Source organism: Cervus canadensis, chromosome 18 (genome assembly GCF_019320065.1).
Source record: "Cervus canadensis isolate Bull #8, Minnesota chromosome 18, ASM1932006v1, whole genome shotgun sequence".
NCBI classification, from domain to species: Eukaryota; Metazoa; Chordata; class Mammalia; order Artiodactyla; family Cervidae; genus Cervus; species Cervus canadensis.
Genome location: NC_057403.1, coordinates 34,332,848 through 34,349,331, shown reverse-complemented (window position 1 = coordinate 34,349,331; position 16,484 = coordinate 34,332,848). Strand labels below are relative to the sequence as shown.

Sequence of the window (16,484 nt, the reverse complement as noted above, 5' to 3'; positions counted from 1 at the left end):
CCTGGCCCGCCTCCCACCCCAGACAAACACCAAACGAATTACAGAAATTTCAGTTTCTCCCACCAACCTGTGACAGGAAACCAGATGATTGCGGGGTGGGGGGGTGGTGGTGGCTGACAACTTGAAGCTGAGTTAAGGTTGGTGAATAGGCTTCTCAGAGCTGGTTTATTTTAATTCCTAGACTTTATGCTTCAATTATCAGTCCATTAGGAACCAGACTCCCCACCTCTGCGTTATTCTCTGAAACTCTCAGGACCATGTCATGAATAAGAAGAAGGAGGGTCTATTGAGGGGCATGGCTTGATCACATGGAAGCAGGGGTGTGGGACAGGCCAGCCCTAACACCTCCGGGTAAGGCTTGGGGATGGTGAACCCAGGTATCCGAGGAGAAGCCGTGCTCGTGTGAAGGCCGGTTCAGTGTTTCTGGCAGTTTTTCATAAGTTGTTTGGGGGACAGCATGCTTTCCTCTTGGGTCATCAGGAAATCTCGGACATCTGTTAAGTTTCCTTTAGGAATCTGACTCCCTTTAGGTTCCTGACTCCCATGTAGGTTGAGGATGAGACCCCTGAGAGAGAGATGAGCATGGCTGGGGGGCATGGCAGGGGCAGACCCAGTGGCAGGGGCGTGGAGAGGGGCTATGGTACCCCCAGCACCATAGGGGCTCGGGCCAGTTGCGCAGCTTGCCAAACCGTGTGTTGCAGTAGTTGAGCCATGTTTTTGAATGCAGTGGACATCAGAGGTCGTCACTGGCCACCTCTGGTTCATAGAAGGACAGATTCTGCCTTAGAGCAGGAAGGGTGAGGAATGTGGGGAGCAGTGGTAACCCAGATAACTGTGTTGATGCTGTGAATCCGGCAGCACGTGAAGTTCTGTGCCTCCTCGAGCTAGCACCCCGCCTGGATGGTTACCACTGTCCAGGTTCTTATTTTGCATTTCTGGCCTCTAATGAGAGCAAGCTAGTTGGGAATCTGTATTGATAAGAGGGCCGCTGTGCATATTGTAGGCACTCAGTGAACATCTGTCATGTGAACGGATAAAAATCATTAAGAGCAGCCAGCGAGTTTTTGGCTAAGTATGATTCACAGGCGTTTAAAGCTAAGAGCACCAGGGCCAGAACCCCAGTAGCCTCTTCATTATCATGGTCTAAGAGATGGGCCCTGTTAACCAGCCAGGTTGGGTACCCCCATCTCAGCATGGCTTAACGTTGGGGCCTTCTGGAGCTGCGGGAACAGTTTTCGTCAACTTGTTCTGGCACTGCCCGGGATTAGGACTGCTAGCTGGAAGTTTTGAGGGGATGACCCGAACTCGAGTGGGGAGAAGACAGAGGGTGTCCCTTCAGAAGAATGCTGAAGTTCTTGACGTCAGCATGAATTTTTCATGTGTCTGTGTGTTTGTATAGATATATTTCTTTTTTTTAATTATTTTTTAATTGAAGGATAATTGCTGTACAGAATTTTGTTGTACAGGTATATGTCTATCCTCTCATCTCAGACACTTAGCACAAGGTCTTGATCTACATTGATCACTTTTTATGACTTGAACTGGCAATTCCCCACCAGGGATCAGACCTAACCAGGGTGTTCAGGAAGCCATTAAGGAAAAATACATAACCACACTCATTCCCAAACTCAATTGTTTGGTCTTAGTAGTGCCTGGATAAGAGACTTTCCAGCATGATTAAGCCACGTCCTATTTAACATGGCCTCAATGATTCTTCACAGCAGCCTTTGACCCAAGAGCAGCATCTGGAGCAGTGAGAAGAGAAAGATCATCTGGGCCACTTGTGCTGAGTTTGTGAGGGTGCCATTGTTACCCACCATCACTTGCTTCTTCAGGTGGCTTCTGGAAGGCTAAGGCAGTGCAAACTCTTGGATCCTTACGTTTGAAGAAGGAATTTTCTTTTGTTGATTTGCCTAATTACCAGGGCCACTCTTTGAAGTGGCTAGTGGTAAATACATCTCAATCTGTTTTTTTTTTTTCTTGATTAAAAGTAATGGTGCACATAATTGGCTTTCTGATTACCACTTGGGATGGAGAAGGGGCTATGAAGAGTAGGGCACACAAATCAGTTTCACTACTCCCACCCCTGCCACCCACACACCCCGCCACCCAACACCTGGTTGGGTTTTAAGCTTCAGAGTTTGGAAGTCCTTCACATACACTCAGAGGGCGAACAGCATCAGTACCCTCTTCAGTCTGTCTTGAAGTCCGCCAAGGTCCCCATGGCTGCTGGTCCACTTGGCCGTAAGGAAAAAGGAATTGTCAGTGGCTGGGCCGGGGACAGCCTCCATCCCTGCTCCGTTTAGTGGTGCCTCTTGCTCCCTGCTGCTTGAAAAGCTGTTTATGCTAACGAGCCCGGGAAGATCTGAAGCGCGCGCTGTGCCTGCGCTGGTGAGAGGCCCTGTGTGTGTGTTGCCCCATTAATGAGCCTTCCAAGGGCAACCCTTGTTGGTTTTGTCCTGGTGCCAGCTCCCGAGCCGTGTGCCAGGGCGCGCTGCCGATGGGGAGCCCGCCATGTGGCTTTCTTCCTGCTGAGAGGAAAACACACTCCTTTTTCAAAGAGTCATTTTGGAGATGCGCATTGAGGGGGACATTCCTTCCCCAGGGCCACCTCTCACACCTCGCCCTTGCCTGGCTTCCTGACCATCCCAGCATCAGCATGACCGTGTCCGATGGTGGAGCTTGTGGACAGCAGAAGTTCCTCTACTGGGAAGGCTGCAGGACCAGAGAAAGGCAGCTCACAGGTTGATCCTTTGTTCGCACGATCAGATCGGTGTAGAAGAAAGCTCGAGGCCCATGGCTGCTTCTTCCTGCGTCCCAGAAACAGCACGTGCAAACAGAGACTCTGCCCAAGTCAGTTTCTCTTGCGTCTGTGCAGCCTTGAACCCCTGCAGTTTCTCCTGCGACTCAAAAGTTCTACTGACCAAGAACTAGTTCATAAGAATTCAGGAACCAGTAGACTCATGGTCCTCTTTTACTCATGAGCATAGATGGCTTTATAGCTCTTTCCACAAGGAAAAAACTTTGTCCATACCTGATTCCCCTCACTCTGCCCCCCAAACCCAGATATTTAGGGATTTGCTTGGCTTTCTGAATTTCTGTCTCCTTGACCAGTCTATTTAGGATGACTGGAATGAGGGCTGCCCTTGTAGACTTCAAACCTTCCAGATTATTTGGAGTGGGGCATAAGAAGTCACAAAATACTGAACTACTCAGGTGTTGCACCTGAGCCTCCAAATTAGGAGGAATGGGTCTTTGGTGGTCAATTATATGTAACGTTGAGATCAGCGCACTCCCAATAATTTTATTTAAGAGAGAGTGCTCTTAATCAAGTTTTTGGTTCATACTACCTGCTTAGCACTGTGCTGGGAGATGAACAGAATTATAAGCTGATTTTCACCTTCAAGCAGCTTATAGTCCATTGGGAGAGCTAAAAGTAACCCAGGTGGTACAAGGAGAAGTTGTTTTAATGTCAGTGTGGTGGTGATCACTGTTGGAGTTCAGCGAGGAGAAATAGTTTGGTGGGTTTGAGTGATCTAAGTGTTGTTCAGTCACCAAGTCGTGCCTGACTCTGCGACCCCCATGGACTTCAGCATGCCAGGCTTCCCTGTCCTTCACTATCTCCTCAAGTTTGCCCAAACTCATATCCACTGAGTTAATGATGCCATCCAACCATCTTGTCCTCTGTCGCCCCCTTCCCCTTCTGCCCTCAGTCTTTCCCAGCATCAGAGTCTTTCCCAGTAAATCCATTCTTCACATTAAGTGGCCATAGTACTGGGGCTTCAGCATCAGCATCAGTCCTTCCAGTGGATATTCAGGGTTGATTTCCTTTAAGATTGGTTGCTTTGATCTCCTTACTGTCCGAGGGACTCTCCAGAGCCTTTCTCTAGCACCGCAATTTGAAAGCATCAATTCTTTGGTGCTCAGCCATCTTTTGGAGAAGGCAATGGCAACCCACTCCAGTACTCTTGCCTGGAAAATCCCATGGACAGAGGCGCCTGGTGGGCTGCAGTCCATGGGGTCGCTAAGAGTCGGACACGACTGAGCGACTTCATTTTCACTTTTCACTTTCATGCCTTGGAGAAGGAAATGGCAACCCACTCTAGTGTTCTTGCCTGGAGAATCCCAGGGATGGGAGAGCCTGGTGGGCTGCCGTCTATGGGGTCGCACAGAGTCGGACACGACTGACGTGACTTAGCAGCAGCAGCAGCCATCTTTATGGTCTGAATCTCACATCCATTGACGACTATCAGGAAAAACCATAGCTTTGACTATGTGAACCTTTGTTGGCAAAGTCATGTCTCTGCTTTTTATTACGCTGTCTAGGTTTGTCAAAGCTTTTCTTCCAAGGAGGATGCGTCTTTTAATTTTGTGACTGCAGTTTGAATGATAGGAAGGGAGTTTTATTGCCTCTGTGGAACTGGAGCTTGTGCTTTTTAAGGGACGTCCAAGGTTTGGATGAATGTTGAGGAAGAGGGACGCCATCCACCGGGTGTGGGGCTGCAGAAACGGAGGCAAGAATGTGTTGATGGGGTTGAAACTGTGCTGTTGGGGAAGTGAGAGCTGACTGATTCGTAGTGTGGGGTCGATTTTAGAGTGTGTTAAAATCAGTCTGGGGAGCACCTGTTTGAATATTTTGGCAACTGTCTCTTGCATGGGAAAGGCACTGGATGAAGATGACAGTGAGAAGGCTAGGAAGATCTTTCCTGTTTTCTGAACTCAAAGATGGTACCAAGAGTTCCGTCCAGAGAGCCCAGGGCAGTCGGTGAGGGGCAGTTCCGCTTGGACATGTCGAGCCACGCCAAGTGTGGCGTGATGGGAGGCCAACCGCTTACAGACATCTTGTGGTCTACTGAAAGTATGAGATGCACATTCAGGTGATAAGTCAGGAATGGAGATTTTTGCTTTGGGAGTCAACTCATAATTTCAGTAATTGAAACCACAGAAGTAGTTAAGGTAGTTGATGTACAGAGATAAGAGCAGAGAACCAAGGGAGGTGGTGAAGTATGATGCTGGATAATTCCATACAACAGAGAGGAGAGATTTCTGGGGGTCAACATAGCAGGGTATTTTATCAAGTAACTGGAAAAGCGCACCCATGTATGGTTAGAGAGGTTGGAGGAAAGCCAAAAAGCCATGTAAGAAAAGTGAGGTGGGGAAAAGATTGCAAGGGGACAGTCAGCAGTTCTGAATGCAGGGGAGACGGAAGAAGATGAGGGGAAAAGAGGAAGAGCCATTGGCTACCCTGAGAAGGGCATTGGTGACCTTGGAAAGGGAGCTGCATCTTGGAGGCATGGGACCTTCTAACACCCCTTCCCACAAAAACAGTGTTTAGTACCCCCTCCAGAGAGCCTGAGACTGTGTTCTGGGGTGGGGGGGGTGCTGGCATCTGTGTGTATCTTCCCTTGGGTCTATGGTTGGGTCTGCTGCTCAGTAAAGCTTGAGAATTGCTAATGCGACACAGTCTCGCTCTCTGTAAGGACGTAGAGCTGGTGGAGTCACCTGGCTTTAGGAGATTGGTGATGGGAAAGTGAGGCCGTGGTCACAGTCCACTTGTTGAAAGGAGTTGAGCCCCGAGGAAAGGACAGAGCAGCATCATGTGCCTGACGATGTGAACAGTCAGGTTCCCATTCAGAAGCTTACGTGGGAGTGGAATGTGGTAGCCTGTCAAGTGGGAGGGGGATTGGCCAGTGAAACCCTATGAAGCCCTCCTAGTAATCATCATGGAAAGGACAACACACCCCTGCCGTAGGAATAACAGGCAGTTTACAAAAGAAATAGCCAGTAAGTATCTGCAGATGGGTTCTGTCTTACTGGCAATAAATGGAAGTGAGAATGAAATGCCATTTCTTGCCTGCCAAATTGACAACTTTTTTTTTTTTAAATCAAAATAATACCCACTATTGATGAGGGTGCAGGAAAATTGAGGCTCTTGTGCCAGTGAGCATGTGTTGGAAAGGCTTTCCTAGAGGGCTGCTTGGCCTATGCCAGGCAGCCTGAAATATTCCTAGCTTTTGAGCCAGCAGTTACACTTCCAGAAATGTGTCCCACGGAAATAGAGATGGAACGTTATGGGTGAAAGCCTAGGTTTTAAAGTAGGAAGGAAGGCTTATGGTTTCAAAGGTTGACATTGGTAGTATGTAACTTGTATAAGGTATTAACATTTAAACCTCTAGGCCTCAATTTCCTCATCTGTAAAGTGGTCTGTTGAAAGGATCGAAGGAAATAATGTCTTTTTAAAAAGTTCTTAGAACTCTGCCTGGCCCTACTAAGTGGGTAGTAATTGAGCTACTGCTTATTTTTATTATTTTGCTATTATATGTGCAGAAAAATTTGTGAAGAGTTTATTGTTGTGCAGCATTAACAGCAAAATATTAAGGATTGCTTAAATGTCCAGTAATTATGAATTATGCTGTGTCCATAGGATGCAGTATCTATGTAGTCATTAATTCTAACCTGTGAAGAATATTTCATGTCCTGGGAACACTTCAATGCCTAAATTAAGTTAAAGGGGCAGTTCACTTAAGGAGCAGTGTGATCTGAGGTTGGTAAAGATCTATAACTATAGACATGAAGAAGGAAAAAACCTAAAAACTTCATACCTCCAAGTGGCTCTCTGGTCAGTGATATTGTAGGTGGATTTTATTTCAGATATTGAGTTTTTCTACAGATACCCCAAATTTTTAAAAACAGTGTGTTCATACTGCTTTAGTCAGAAGACATTATTTAAAATAAGTCTTAACATCATGAAATGCCAGACTGAAACTCTTAACGGGCCAGATGGTACATTTTACATCATTTCCTAACTTCTGCTCCACAGCCCAATAGGAGAAACGGAGAGATCAGAAATGGGATCTTTCGAGATGGATTTTTAGGAAATTGGAGTTGAAAAGTTTTGGGTGCTGGCACAGAAGACGTTGAAGTAGTTGTTCACACTTAGCAGGGATAGCAGGGAAGGTATCCAGTTGAGCAGAAAAAGCGCTGGCGGTTGGGTGAGGATGGAAGGGAAGAGGCACCTACTTGCCGGTAGGAGGGGCAGGTGATCCAAGTGGGAAGTTCAAGGGACTGCATTTGCTGGAAGGAGAGGGAGATCCATGCATTATGGTGAATAAATTCAGGTCTGGAGAGAACCATTCAAGCCAGTGATGGACAAAGGATACTGGCCTGTTGTTCTCAGGATATGGGGGAGAGGTCTCAGGGTAGACACTGAAGGAAGTACCTAAGTGTTAGATACAAATATTCATATAGCTGGTTAAATTGCCCCCAATTCTGCGCTCCCCCCCCTGCTTTATTTTTAAGAAAAACACAGAATCAGTAAAAACTGAATGGTTTCACTTTTCATTACTGTATTATGGGTTTGATCGTTTTTGAGCTTTGGGTGTGTCTGCATACATAGTAACAAATCTGTTCCGGTAAATACCAGCTCCTCTCTCCTGATACCCACAGCCTGGCCTGTTAGACCTGGCTCTGCTTTGGATCTCACGACTTTCTCCTCCTCCCCTGCGTGACTCTGTCAGAGCCAGAATATCGCGGTAGTTGTGGATTCCCTGCAGAATGGACTGAGCTAGCAGTTTTCACTTCCAGGGTGATTTATGTTCATGCTGGAAAGAGCACAGATGCAGTTATTAGCAAACATGAAGCCCAGGGCCTGGACGATTCTCTGGGCCTTCCAGGCAGTGGTCCTCCTGCAACACAGGAGACCTGTTCCAGCATGTGTGTGTTCCCTGATCTCGCCATAGTTACAGAATGATTCTCAAGGCTACAGGGAAATAGCTACCAAGAGGATGGAATCTCGCCTATTTATGGTTTAACACTTACTGACTTACACGCAGCAGCAATATACAAATACCGTTGTTGTGTAAAGCACAGAATGGAATTGGATTTGATTCTTCAGTGGATTCCAGGCTAAACAGTTGAGGGTATTATTTCTTTGCCCCTAGAATGAGGTTTCTACTTATCTCCAAACCTAGGTTGCCCTTGGTGCTCTCTCTTTTTTTTTTTTCTTAGACCGTGGGAATAGTTTATCCATCATTGTGTATTTTGCAAATATGTTTTAGTCTAGGTTAAGCGCTGCCCACTCTCTGTAGGTTGCTGGATTTCTTGCTTTCTGTGGTGGCTATCCTTGCCATTATATTTAGCATTGCTCCTCACCAGGTTAGGGAAATCTGTCTTGAATCAGGATGCCACAGTAAATAGCTTTCAGCATGTGTTATTTGAAATCCTGCCTGAATTAGAATGGCCATTTGTCTTCTCCAACCAGGGAGTTCTATCTAGAACCTTTAGGCTGAAGAAAGGGAAGACCAGTTTTCTCTATCTGTCTGCACCTCCACATCGAAGCCTCCCTCCTGTCATGAAGCTGTGCCAGGAATGGATTTCAGATGAAGATAAGGATGGAGGATCAGGCTGGATTGGCTGTTTATAGGTATTTTGGGAGATTCAACACGTAGAGGTCCCACACTGGGCAATTTATTATTTCTTTTTCATTTAACGTAATTTCAGATGTACAAGAAGAAAGTTACAAGAATAGAATAGAGAATTCTCACATATATTTCATCCAGACCTCTTGCATGTTATTATTAGCATTTTCTCCCTTCTATCTGTATGTTTGTCTTCATGCATGTCTGCACAGAGACACGCTCTCACACATGTATTTTCTAAGCAGTTTGAAAATGGAGACAGCATGCCTCTTTACCTCTAAATGGACCCATGCCTATTTCTTAAAAACAAAGATACTCTTTTATATAACCACACTGCAGTTATCAAAATTAGGAACTTAACATTCATCTACCACTATTTCCCAATCTACAGACCTTAATCAGATTTTGCAAGTTGTCCCAACTGTGCCCTTTATTTGGGAAAAGTCCAGATTCTGTGTTTTGTTCATTGGTCACATCTCTTTAGTCTGACTCTTTAATCTGAAACAGTGTGTCTTTCTGCCTCCTGACACTGAAATTTCTGAAGAGCCTAGGCCATTATGTTGTCCCCAGTTTGGATTTGCCTGCTGTTCTCTTGTGATTAGACTTGGGTTTTACTTTTTTGGCAGGCATTTCACAGAAGGGATGGCATGTTCTTCTTAGTGCATCCTCTCAGGAGGCACAGGATGGCTCCTTGTCTCATTCCTGGTGATCCTCGCTTTGACCACGTGGTGAACGGAGGTGCTGCTGCCAGGTTTCTCCAGTGTAAAGTCACGGCTTTTTCCTTCTGTAATTAATAAGTGTCTTGTGAGGAGATACTTTGAGACTGTAAATATTCTGTAACTACTCAAACTTTCACCCACTGCTTTTAGTATTCATTGATTCATTGCTGAATGGGTTACTATGATGATGATTACCAGATGGTATTGTTCTAACTTTATCATTCCCTCTGTATTTGTTAGTGGGACTTCCACCCTAAGCAAGAACTCTCCCTTCTGCCACATTTTAAAAAAAAGAATTATCAGAGTATGGAATCATGGATTCTAATTTCATATACTGGGTTTGTAATCCTTTACTCTCATGTAACTTTCTTGCTGAAATTGTCCCAGGCTCGGGCAGTGAGAGCCTCTGAAGATGCTCCTGGGCCTTTGGGCACACTCTTCATTCATTCCTAGAGCACTTCCTTCTGTCCTGGCTCAGAAAGGTGCTCCACACTCATCTTGCACTCTCCTTGCCTCAGCCCAAAAATTGGCTGGCTCTCCAAGGAAACCTGCTTCCATTTAGAGGAGAAGGATTACACCAGACATTTCTTTAGTTTAGAGGAAAAGAAGGAATGTGTCCAGGGATCATCTGTTTTTTTCTCTCTCTCAGTGTTATCATTTCTCCCAATACGTTCATTTTCCCCATGGTTTTATTAAGCACCTGTTACATTGTGGATGTGGAAGATACAGAGATAAATGAGACATGGATCTTGCTCTCCAACTACTCATAGCCTTATGGCAGAAACAGACAAGTCAACATATCATTACAGCAGTGTGATAACTCTAGAATTGCAATGTGTCACCATAGGCAAAACTGTGGGATCACAGAGGAGGAGGTTAAAGCTGATAAAGCTGACTGAATAACCCAGTGGATCACCAGGAATGAACAGAATCTTCACCTTGAAAGAGGCTGCCTGATGTGGAACCTCCTGGCCATAGAAAAATGCCCTTCTCCACGCATGAAACCAGGGTCAGCATTCCACTTGGGAACTCTCTCTAATTAATCCAGAGACAGATTTTTGTTTATATTGAATTGAACTCTAATTTTTAAATAAATTGCCCCTCATTTACTCCTAGTTAAACCCTAAAGCTCAGTAGAAGATGCGGAACTAATCCTCATCGTATGTGGCAGGCAGGCCTTCGCGTGGTTGAAGATGGTTGTCTTGCCCTACAAAGGGAACCTCGATTTTTTTTGCTCTTGAGCTGATCATGGTCAGCCATTCATTAGTCAGTACACCTCTTACCAGATTCCCCCACATGGCTCGTAACACTCTTCATACAGATAGAGAAAACGAGAGGGCTGTGATCCTGCTCAGTTGGAACAGATAGAGGCACCCCTGTAGCCCAGAGGCCACATCTACATCGTTGGCCGTTGTGTCAGCTTTAGGCTGCCTCTGAATGTGTAGTGAAGGAACACCTCCAGGTATGTTTTTTGTTTTTTTGCATGAACTCCTGTTAATCCAAGTCTCTTTCATTCCCTGTTGGTTTTACTGCTTGCTTGAAGTTAAATACAAGGCTTCCTGTTTCTCCTTTCAAATTTTCATCTTGTTTGTTTCAGCCTCTTGTTCCAACTTACCGAGATTTTTTAAAAAAGTCTTGATCCCACCATTTAGCATATCAGTCCCCTCAACTGATGTATGTGCTTGGTCTTGTCCACCCCCTAAAGTTGTCGATTTAAGTGACGGGAACCAGGGAAAAGGCAGGACTTTAAGGCATGTCCCTAGACACATTGACCTTTGAGTGGGTACTTTAGGTAATAACGTCCTCCAGCTATAAGAGTGGGCAGACTTTATTATCTGGAAGACATTTTGTTCCCCTAGATACACAGAAATGATAAACTTTGGGATACGTTATTAAAATCAAAAAGTACCCTCTACTGTGTTTCTCAGATTGTTGAGTCTAAGTGAAGCTATTTTTCAGTTTATTTTATGTGAATTTTCTTACTGAACCTACAGCTAATTGCTGAGTCCTCAGGACCTTTCCTCCCCCAGATGCTATTCAACAACTGTCGACTCTCTTCTAAAACTGTGAGGAACTTGCAGTATATAGTCTATAACACATCCTTTTAAATCTAATATATATACTTAATCCAAAATGACGATACACATCTTCTTCCCCTTTCTCTTGTTTTATATTACTTCTGAGTGCTTTTTCGCCATTTAACCTTATATTTATTTGTTTGCAGTCTTTCCCCACAAGAATGTAAGCTGATTCTTATTGTTGATTCTCTAGCATCAGACACATAATAGGTGGACAGTAAATGCTGAGTTAATGGATGAATACATTTTTCGATCTATAGTTTCTGGAACTGCTTTTTTTTTTTTTTCTTGAAAGAAATCAAGATAATGGGCCTTTTATCCCTTCTTTGCTGTTGAAGATATCCAAGTAAGAGTTCATTTTGAACTCTCCTCTCCTCTATCACTCCCAAGTTAAAAAAAAAAAAAAAGGAGGGAGGAATGTGTCTGTGAACTGGTAGTGTTCCTTTACATAGTCATCCTGATAGCCCATGATCTTAGAACAGACCCTGGTACCTAAAGATTGAATGCGACTATCAGATGTTCTGAAGTTCTCTTTGAGAAACAGACATTAAAGTAAAACAGAGAAGACGGGACTTCACCGGTGGTCCAGTGGTTAAGTTTTGCACTCCCAGTGCTAGGGGTACAGGTTAGATCCCTGGATGGGGAACTAAGATTCCGAATGCCACATGGTGGGGCAAAAAAAAAAAAAAAGAGAGAGGGGGAGAGAAATAACTAAGAAAAAAGACAAGAAAACATAGCAGAATGACTGAGAACACAGGCTCTACAGCCAGAATATGGTTTTGTCATTTAGGCTTTCGTTTGTTATTTGACAAACACTATGTCATTTGTCATTTAGGTCAAGCAACCTCAGTTTTCCCAGCCTCAAAATGGGGCTAAAAATAGCACCCGTCTTATGGAATGTTATAAGCATCCAGGTGGTGTTGGACCCACAGGCCTTACCATGATGCCACACTCAAGAAGTGATGGCTTCCCTTCACATGGTTTTCATTTTTAAAAAGCTTTGGGTAAAAAAGGTGCAGAGGAGGACATGAAGTTGCCTATAACCTCATCCCCTAGCAATTGCCTCTGTAAAGTTTTTTGACGTAAATCTCACGTATTTCCACATGCAGAACCTACATAGGCTTTGTTCACTCAGCATCCTGTGTGATCATTTCCCCACCCACCCCTGCAAATAGTTTCTTTTAAAAGTGATATTTTATAACATCCAGTGGAATGCTATGCACTGTAATTTAGAAAATACCTTGTTTCTCCAGATTATTGCCATCTATTTTTTTTTTCCTGTTACAAACATTGTGATGAATAATCTTCTATCTCTGTGGGTACCTTAGATTGTTTCCTGGAACGGGGGAATTGCTGAGTCAAAGGGCACGTGCATTTTTGAGGTTTTTGACACCCACTGCCAAATCGACTTCAGGAAGGTGGTGCTCACTGAAGTCTCCTGCAGCAGAGCAGGGAACCCCCGGGAGCCCGCCCATTCACTTCTCCCTGGTGATGCTGCTTGGGTTATTCACGGAGGCAACAGTTTCTCCCATCTCTACTCTCTCTTTGTTTTTCTTTTCTTCCCCCCTTTGTTTCCTTTCTTGGTTTTCTGCCAAACAGCCTCTTGTGAAAGGACCGCCTAATTAACCCTGTGCTAATTAACAATTTAAAATTACACAGTGCGACTGTTGGTGTTAATTCTCCAGGAGCTGGAGCAACAGCAGAGCCCCCTCCCCTTCCTCATAACTGCACCCCCTGTAACTTCACCAGCTTCCCCCGTAACTCTTGCATGGAGCCCTGGCCTGTCTCCCTAAGGGAGAGTGATAAAGCTGTCACTTCACGTCTTCTCAGTTGAAAGAGGGAGATGGATGACTTTGTTAATGGGGGGCCCCCGGGATAACAGGGTGGAGTCTTACCATTTTTTAACCATCTTCGAAAAATAAGGACTGAGACTGGCAAAGATGCAGGGGTTTTACAGGGAGGTTCAAGGAAACTCTAACCTGTGAGAGGAGCAAGAATGGGGGAGGGGTTCCTGATGAAAATGTTAGAACTTTTCTGCACAAGAGGACTTTTCAAATGGAGGAAGGCACTCAGCAGAGAGTGCGTGAGTGCTAGGTCACTCCTGTATCTTCCCTTTAACTCTCTTACTGAAGAGATGCACTCTGTTGAAATCTAACTGAATTCTTAAAACCGCCACCACCAAAAAAACCCCCCAAACCCACGCTGAGTCCAACACTGGTGGTCTTGTGTTTAAAGGGGATTCAAGGGTGCAAATGGCTGGAGAGGAGCAGGCGGCCAGAAGGGGTGAGGGTTTGTGGCGTGTGAGCCAGCCCCAGCCATACCGAAGGATGAGGAAGGGGCGCAGAGCCGGGGGTGGGGGGCCGCCTGTGAGAGCACGGGGACCCGCTGGGTTCCCAGGCTGCCCTCTGTAACTGAAGATCATTGATTTTACGGGAAACCATGTTTACAGACAGAGTGCTGATCGACCTCGAGTTGACTTCTGCCTCCTTAAGTAAGAACTACCTTTTTCTTATTGACTGGCTGATAAACAGAGCGAAAGGAACTGCTGTCCGGGTGGGAGGGTGGGAGAGGGCCTGAGGTCCTGGGGCCCAAAGGTGGGGCAGCGTTAAGAGATTCCTGCATCTCTGTGCTCTGGCCCTCTCCTGGCCGCCCCATCCCTGCACCTCCCAGGGACTGGTGAGTGAGCCCAAGACTGACCCTGCCTGATTACCTGGCAGCACAGGCTCCAAGCACAGAGGAGCAACGATCTGTCCTAAAGCGGAATGTCTCACTCAAGCTTTAGTAATGCACAGCCCCTGGGGACGGTATTAAAAATGCAGATTCTGATCTGGGGTAGGGCTGAGAGCCTGCATTTCTCACAGGCTCCCTGGTGAAGACAGGCTCTTTGGCCCTGAACCATACGTGGCTTAGCAAGGTGGCAAAAGCCGTCTGCTTACCCTGGCCAGAAGGCACTGAGAAGAAGCCCAGAGCAGGTGCTTGGGATCCCGAGCGGGCTCCTTTCCCACCAGCATCTCAGGGGGCTGGTGCCCCCTTGCGAATGAGGGGTCCCCCACGTGTGCTCCCTCATGGGGCACGTGTCACCACCAGAGGCTGTCTGTCTTTGCCCATAAGGTCATCTTTTCTTGACACCTTTTGCTGAGGAATAGAAAACAAAGTTGGGTGACTTTTTAAAAGTCCCAGTCCCTTAACCAGATGATTTATGAAGGAGGAGGAGGAAGAAGAGAGCAGAGCAAGAAAAGCCCACCAATTAATTGGTAAACGCTTTGCAGACTTCTCAGCCCAGTCCAGGCTGGAGAAGAGATTGGCTTTGCTGTCAATACACAAGTCCCTGGTGAAGCATCAAAGCTGTTCTCCTTTATCAATCGTGGCCTCCCCTTCCCGCATGTTCCTGTAACTTACCAAGCATTTATGACATTGATTTTACAATCGGGCTGTTAACCCTCCCGCCCCTTCAGGCCTGCCAACCTTTTTGGCCCAAGCTGTCAATCAGATGTCATCCAGCCAATCACACACGTCCTTAGGGAAGAGCCACCCTGGATTCTCACCTGTATCCCAACCTGAGCCTTGTGAGGATGTCTCATGGCATTTGCTGTTTGGTTTGGTTTAGTGTAGTTGTCTTTGTTTAAAATCAATATATCTTTTCTAAGGTACACGAAACTTTGTTGTAATGGAATTTGAGGTTATAAGCTGAGAGCTGGTGTGTGTGCACGTGTGTGCTTGTGTGTTACAAACAAAACATGACATATTCTTCCAAAAAGTTGTTTCTCCTGAAACTTCTGGTAAACCTGCTTTCCCCATCTTTTCCCGAGAGGGAGCTATTGGCTCACTGTGCGGTCGAGAATCAAGCAATGAAAAAAAGAATGGGAAGATGGAGAGGGGGGAGGGTTGGGTGGAACAAACCCAGCCAAAACCTTCATCCACTGTGTGTGAATGAGATGGTGGGTGGACAAGCAGCCAAGTCTTCTCCAGGAAGGAGGCGTGGTGGGGAGGGTGGCCTGGGATTCACAGCAAGCACTCTGAAAACCTTGCGAGGCGCTGAGTCGCCTGTAGGAGCGGGGCCAGATGGAAGAAATGCTCCTGTGATGTTGTTGTCACAGGAGCGGAGCAGAGCAGAGGCAAGCGATCTAATGTCTCCCTCCCCAGGGACGTGAGGTCTCAGAGGGCAGATTGAGCTCAGTGGCACTTTGGAGTCGGAAACGGAAAAGCCCCAGGGCTGAAGGACAGCTGCTTGGGTAACGACTAATAAGTAAGAGGCAGGTGTGGAGCTGGGGCTGGCGGAGCCCAGCTGCCATCTCGGCTCACTGTGAGATCCTTGACAGCAAAACCCACCCAGTCAGTGGTGAACGCGCTCCATTCAGGCAGGGTGAGATCCTCCCTGCTGGTGGCGGACTCGGCCCACTGAGTCTCGGTGGATCTTCCTAGAAACATCACGCTCACGTTTTTGCACCTCTATATTTTAAGTCTGAAGCCAGCTGAGTCACGAGCAAGGGTGTTCTGTGGGTTGTAGGGGGGAGATGGGAACTGGGAACACCACCTTTCTCAGTGTACCAGTGGCTTTGGAGTCATTTTTTAGATCTAGGGTCTCAGTTTTACTGCTTGTAAAATGAGACGGTATTTTCAAGACTGGGACAGGGTGAATGTAGCCATGGGGCCTTTGAGGGGCTTCACAGAGCTCGACCAGGCCTGCATACTTGCCCTTGACCCCTGCAGCCCTCAACCACTTCTCCGTGAATTTCTCAAACTAAAAATGTGGACAGTAAGAGCAAGAGCACAACTTCGCTTCTAAATCAAATGGCATGTCCCCGCCCAGGTTCATCAGCCTTTCTCTAAGGGCTGCAAAATCATCTTTCTCCTGTCCGTCTGTCTGTCCCAGGTGTTCCCCTGGCCCACAGACAGTGTGGGCGACAGGGGTGGCTTTGTGTTGCCATCTGTATGTGGTGGGGCCACTGTTCTGTGTCCCAGCAAGTTGAAAACAATCCTCCTCCTGACCCCTGCCTGATCGCTGGGCCCTAACTCTTCAACGCTGTGCTTGCAAAGAACTCAAATTCAAACTGGTCTCCAGGGGTGCAGCAGCTGACAGTCTGGACAGAAAGGGCTTCTCCTGATGCCCCTTTCCCCACCCCCCCTCCTCCTGTGACACCCAGGGGCACCGCCCGCCCGCTGAACCTGGACGGGGTGGGGCGACGGCCCGGGGTCCCGCTGCCCCGCCGTCTCTGTTGTGGGTGTGGAAGACAGAAGCCTGCCAGGGCAGAGTGCTCTGTGCAGGACCT

At 46.5% G+C, this 16,484-nt stretch overlaps 1 protein-coding gene across 2 annotated transcripts in view; it reads left to right on the top strand.

Annotated features, from left to right (window-relative positions):
- Positions 1-16,484, top strand: part of ZFHX3 (zinc finger homeobox 3) — a 250,601-nt gene that overhangs the window by 72,438 nt on the left and 161,679 nt on the right. The window lies entirely within an intron of this gene.